The sequence below is a fragment of the Polypterus senegalus genome, chromosome 2 (assembly GCF_016835505.1).
Source record: "Polypterus senegalus isolate Bchr_013 chromosome 2, ASM1683550v1, whole genome shotgun sequence".
Taxonomy (NCBI): Eukaryota; Metazoa; Chordata; class Cladistia; order Polypteriformes; family Polypteridae; genus Polypterus; species Polypterus senegalus.
The window spans coordinates 168,466,220-168,472,219 of record NC_053155.1 but is presented as its reverse complement, the minus strand read 5'-3'; the positions used below and the strand labels follow the sequence as shown (position 1 = coordinate 168,472,219).

The window sequence follows — 6,000 nt, the reverse complement described above, 5'->3', positions numbered from 1 at the left end:
GTAGAAATTGCTATTTCAATGGAAACTGCAGCTAAAGATGCACTTGAACTACAAAGAGGAGTGAATACGAGCAGCGTAAATAAAATGGCGGCAGCCAAGATAAGCAAAGTACATAAACGGCCCTGCTATCGCTGTGGACGCGACTCCCATCTTCCCTCACAGTGCCGATTTAAAATGAAGAGTGCAGACAGTGCCACAAACGGGCCATATTCAAAGAGTTTGTCGTAGTGGAAAGGCAAAGTTTAGTGCGGAACACAAAATGCATCACAGCGACAAGAAAAATGTGCATAATGTTGCAGAAGTCTCTGACATTGATAGTGAAGATGCATTAGCAAGTCTGGAATTATTTAGCCTTAGTGGAAAAGACAAGCAGGCAATCTGGCTCACCCCCAAGATAGATGGCCAGGTGGTAAAAATGGAATTGGACACTGGCTCAGCTGTTTCAGTTATGTCACTGAAAGATTACAAGGTGTATTTCAAGAAGGAGAAGCTGAACCCTCTTCTGTTCTTCTCAGAACATACACAGGTGAAAAGGTTATGCCTATTGGAGTGCTGCATGTGACAGTAGAGTATAATGGAAGAAAAGAGGTACTTGATTTACACATAATACAAAATGGAGGTGCACCATTATGGGGCCGTGAGTGGTTAAGAAAGTTGGGAGTTGACTGGAGAGAGATTAAAAGCCTCCGTGTTTTGCCTGTTGTGCAACAGACTACAGAAAAGAACCTAGAGCTGATATTAAGAAAAGCCGCCCCGGTATTTAAGAGTGGCATTGGGACTCTTCAGCACATTAGAGCTAAAATTGTACTTAAGAGTGGTGCGACCTCACGGTTCCACAAGGCACGTCCAGTACCCTATGCCATCCGACCCCTGGTTGAAAAGGAATTGGATAGGTTGGAGTCAAACGGCATACTTTCTAAAGTAGACTGGAGTCCTTGGGCAACCCCAGTTGTCCCAATAATAAAGAGAAATGGTACAGTCAGGCTCTGTGGGGACTTTAAGGTCTCCATTAATCCTGTGCTACAAGCTGAACAGTATCCTCTGCCGAGAATTGAGGACATTTTGCCAGTTTGTCGGGTGGTCAGCGTTTTCAAAGTTAGATTTAGCAGATGCATACCTCCAGATGGAAGTAGAGGAAGACTCTAAAGTGTTCCTGACCATTAATACAATAAAGGGTCTTTATCGTTACAACAGGCTGGTGTTTGGGGTAGCCTCTGCCCCAGCTATTTGGCAAAGAGCAATGGATCAGATCCTTCAGTCACTGCCAGGCGTCCAGTGCTATTTAGACGACATTATTGTCACTGGAGCGACAGATGAAGAGCATTTAGAAAACCTCAAAAGGTTCTGAAAAGGTTAGAAGAGTATGGACTAAGAGCCAGGCGAGGAAAATGTGAGTTCCTGAAGCCCAGTGTCAGGTATTGGGCACACCATAGATGCCCAAGGTTTGCACAAATGTCAGGACAAGATTCAGGCTGTATTGATGGCACCACAACCACAAAATGTTTCACAGCTTAGATCCTTCCTGGGGTTTGTGAATTATTATAATAAGTTTCTTCCAAACCTGGCAACTGTGCTATATCCACTCAATGAGCTATTACAAGCTGGAAAACAGTGGAAATGGTCCAAAGAATGTGAAAATTCATTCCAAGATGCAAAGAGACTGGTGACATCTGACACAGTCCTAACCCACTTTAATTCATCCCTTCCAATCAAGCTGGCTTGTGATGCTTCTCCATACGGCATTGGAGCAGTGATGTCTCATGTTATGGAAGATGGCAGTGAGAGGCCTATAGCTTTTGCATCACGCTCATTGTCTGCAGCTGAGAAGAATTATGCCCAAATCGATAGGGAGGCATTGAGTCTAGTGTGGGGTGTAAAAAGGTTCAACCAGTATCTTTTTGGTAGGGAATTCATCCTTGTCACAGACCACCAACCGCTAACCTCAATTTTCAGCCCGCAGAAAGGAGTTCCTGCCACAGCTGCTGCCCGAATGCAGCACTGGGCATTGTTTTTAGGTGGACACAGGTACAAGATTGAGTACAAACGTACAGCCTGCCATGCAAATGCAGATGGGTTGTCGCGACTGCCACTGGAGGCTGAAAAAGATGAGTTTGGAGATGAGGAAACAATAGATATGATCTCCATCAGCCAGATTGAAAGTCTGCCCGTCACGGCAGACATGGTGAAAACAGAAACAAAACATGACAAGGTCCTGTCTCAGGTGTATGCTGCCACACTGAATGGCTGGACAGCCCAGCACAAATCCCTGCTGGCTGCATATTACTCGAGACGTGATGAAATTGCCTTAAATGCTGGATGTGTGATGTGGGGGTTAAGAACTATTGTACCCACTAAACTAAGACACAGAGTATTAAAAGAGCTTCACAAGGGACATCTAGGTGTGGTGAAAATGAAGGCACTTGCCAGAAGTTTTGTGTGGTGGCCAGGCATTGATGAAGACATCGAAAAATAGCGCAGCAATGTAGTGGCTACCAGATGGTTCAGAATGATCCAGAACGTGCACCACTTCATCCATGGGAATGGCCTACATTACCATGGCAGCGGCTTCATATCGACTTTGCAGGACCATTCATGGGGACAACTTTCCTGGTGGTAGTCGACGCATGCTCTAAATGGCCAGAGGTTTTCATTATGAGCTCCACCACTACTTCTCACACTATTGAAGTACTAAGGAATTTATTTGCTAGAACTGGAGTTCCACAACAACTGGTGAGTGACAACGGACCCCAGTTCACAGCAACAGATTTTCAGATTTTCCTCCACAAAAATGGCATACGGCACATTACATCTGCCCCATGGCATCCAGCCACAAATGGCCAGGCAGAGAGGTTTGTGCAAAGTTTGAAACGAGCCCTTTGAGCAATGACAAATGAGAAGCTGACCCTTCAGCAAAAATTGGCCAACTTCTTATTTGCATATCGGAATTCCATCCATGCTACAACTAACCAGACTCCAGCTATGTTGTTCTTTGGGCGTCCTCTTCGCTCTAGATTAGACCTGCTGCAACCAAATATTAAGCAGACTGTGCAAGACAGACAAATCAAACAAGGTCATAAAGCAACGGACAAGGTTACACGTAGCTTTGCCATTGGACAATCAGTTCTTGCCAGGAGCTACAGAGGAGATCAGAAATGGGTTCCTGCACTAGTGAAAGAGCAAACTGGTCCCTTGTCATACAAGGTAGAGGCTACTCAAGGTGTCATATGGCGACGTCATGTCGACCAGTTGAGAAAATCAGGGTTGGTTAGAGCTAAAGAGATACCCACACTGCCTGTTGACTCCCCTGCTGTTGCTCCTACAAACTGTCCAGAGCACTTACCATCTCCTCAAGCAGCACAAGTACAGAGCCCATGTGCATTATCTCCATCACCTTCTGCAGAGGCTAACACTGCTGTAACAATTCAAGAAAAATTACCCTGTGAAGAGAGACGTTACCCAATTCGTATACGCAAGCCTCCACAGAGACTAATTGAAAATTAAATGTAAAGATAGAATTCAATGTTTTGATTTCTTCAGAAAAAAAAAAAAAGGGAATAAGTTAATTACTTCTAATTTTTAGATGGGAGGAATTGTTATATATCAGTATAAGTGTACATTTCAGTTCAGCTATTGATGTCTGATTGTGGGTTGACACCTGGTGATTTGATTGGTAATGCCTTGCACATTTGTTAGTTGTTCAAATAAAGACAAGAAAGAAAAAGGCACGCGCTGTCTGCTCGTCCGTTCTTATCAAATGAAGGTGAACTGTATTATTAATACATGACACAGTCCACACCCAGAAGTGACTGCTAGTTTACTTAAATTTTTCTATTAGAGGACAATTCTTCTATATTGATTTATATAGCCCAGGCGGCAGGATGGAGTAAATACTACATGCAAGCAAAGAAAGCATGTAATGAACTTTTATTCAATCATTATACAATAGATTGAACATTCTTGAAATTCGGAAGGTGCTATAAAGTGAAAAGGAGATAAAAGTAAATGGTTTTGGCAAATCAATTAATACAACCTGGAATATTTCAAGAACTGTCATAGATGATGTTGGCTGATGCACCCAAATGTGTGTGGCTTTGAGTCTCTTAAGGTCACATTGCTAGTCTCAAAACATGTGTCATCCTGATGGCTATGGTTTTCCCTCTTCTCTTTCCTGGTTCATTTCTATCTCTTCCTTCTTGAAGCTGAGTTTTAAAAAAAGCTTGTCAGGGCCAAGGTGAACACCCTTAGCCCATCTCTGAGCAGTTTCATTTTGCCAAACCATATCAGTACACATGCACGAGGTGTGTATACATAAAGATAAACAATTGCATGCATCACTTTAATCCATATGGAAAGTCCAGAAAATGACCATTTAAAGTTCTGACCTTTTCATCTTGCTGTTTTTCTGAAAAACTTGCCCCTCTGCTGTTCTGACTCCAGAGAAACCCCATCACTATAAAACTGCTTTCCATTTGCACTAATACATCCTTTGTATGTGGTCAAACAAGCTGTTAAAACTTCCAAGTACAAAACAGAATTTAAGAACTTACAGATTATCTTCATACAATTATTGCCTGTAAACATTTTAACAACGTAAAGAATATGAAATGTAACATCTACTACAATAATACAATCACATTGCTCTACATGCCATAAAGACATTCAGTCTTTAGCATGGATCAAATTGAACTATTGGGTAAAAGTTGAAAAGGCAATGTGTGTGTTTTTTGGAAAGCATATGAGAGAGCAAGCATGTTAAAATCATCTGAAAAAACTGTTCAACTGATCTGAAGTATTAACACATGAACTGCCACACATTTTTTATATATTGTAACCACCAACCTCAATTTTGTTGCACATGCCTTTTCCTACATGGCCCTGTTTCTGCAGTTTCTCAGTGGCTGCAATTTTGACCATCTGTCATGTTGCCTTTCACAGTTGAGTTGCAGCTCCCATGTCATGTTGGTCACAGTACCAAACAGTTATTTGGCAAGAGGCTTTTTAGCAATGGAAAGTGGTATGAATATATTTTCAGTGATGATTTTTTTCACTTGTCTATGAAAGCTTTGGCATGTATGAAATAAATTAGCCTCAGACACACAAAAAGGTTTGGGGCAGCCACCCATATATTATTCCTGGCTGCAAAAGTTTTTTAGTGATCACACTGATGTGCACAGTTCGAGATTCTCAGTATGAACTGATTTCTAAAGACAAAATGGTGTCTTTATAAACCAGGTCCCAGAAGTGATGTCATCTTGGATGCGAAGACTGGAATTGTTTCGGTTCACTCAGTTTCCTCCTATTCACACGTGTGTGACACATGCTACATCAACATAGTCTCAGTCTTTAACCAGTGTATGAGTGGGAGCTGCCTTCAAATAGGGAATAGCGTTTACAATATATACTATTTGCTATCTGTTTCTTCAGCTATCCAAAAATCTGATGCCACTTAATGGGTTTGCTTTACTTGTAATTATTGACCAATATTACTCTGGCTAACAGCTGTTCATTAATGGTCATGTTCTGCCAGGGTTTCTTACAAATAATGCAGTTCTGCACAAAAGTATATAGTTTGAATGATATACAGTAGAGACACAGCTGTCAATGTGTTAAGAAATCCTATGATCTGATCATTTATCTGCTGCCATTCTCCCATTTTTGTTTGCTGCTTTACCACATTTTGCTACTGCAGGTGTTAAAAGCGATGGAAACAAAATATGGCAAATACCGCTGATAGATTATGTCTCCTCTCAGATGTTGCTGCCTTCATGGACAGAAATGGAAAAATGTATAGGGCCAGAATTAAGAATAGAGAAACATGCAAATAAGAGTTTAGCTGTATACTTTGTACACTTGACAATAAATCTGAACTGAGTGAATTGCACCTTTTATGAAAGCCAGAGATTTTTTGAAAGAGCCAAGGTCATTGTTCAAATGCACGTCATTGGTAAGTTCAGAATTTTACCAATCAACACGTAGTGTGACGTGTTTTCTTTGGTGTGG

At 41.5% G+C, this 6,000-nt stretch overlaps 1 pseudogene; it reads left to right on the top strand.

Moving 5' to 3' along the window:
* Nucleotides 1-518: 518 nt before the first annotated feature.
* LOC120523541 lies at nucleotides 519-3,550 on the top strand (annotated as a pseudogene).
* The last annotated feature ends 2,450 nt before the right edge of the window (nucleotides 3,551-6,000 follow it).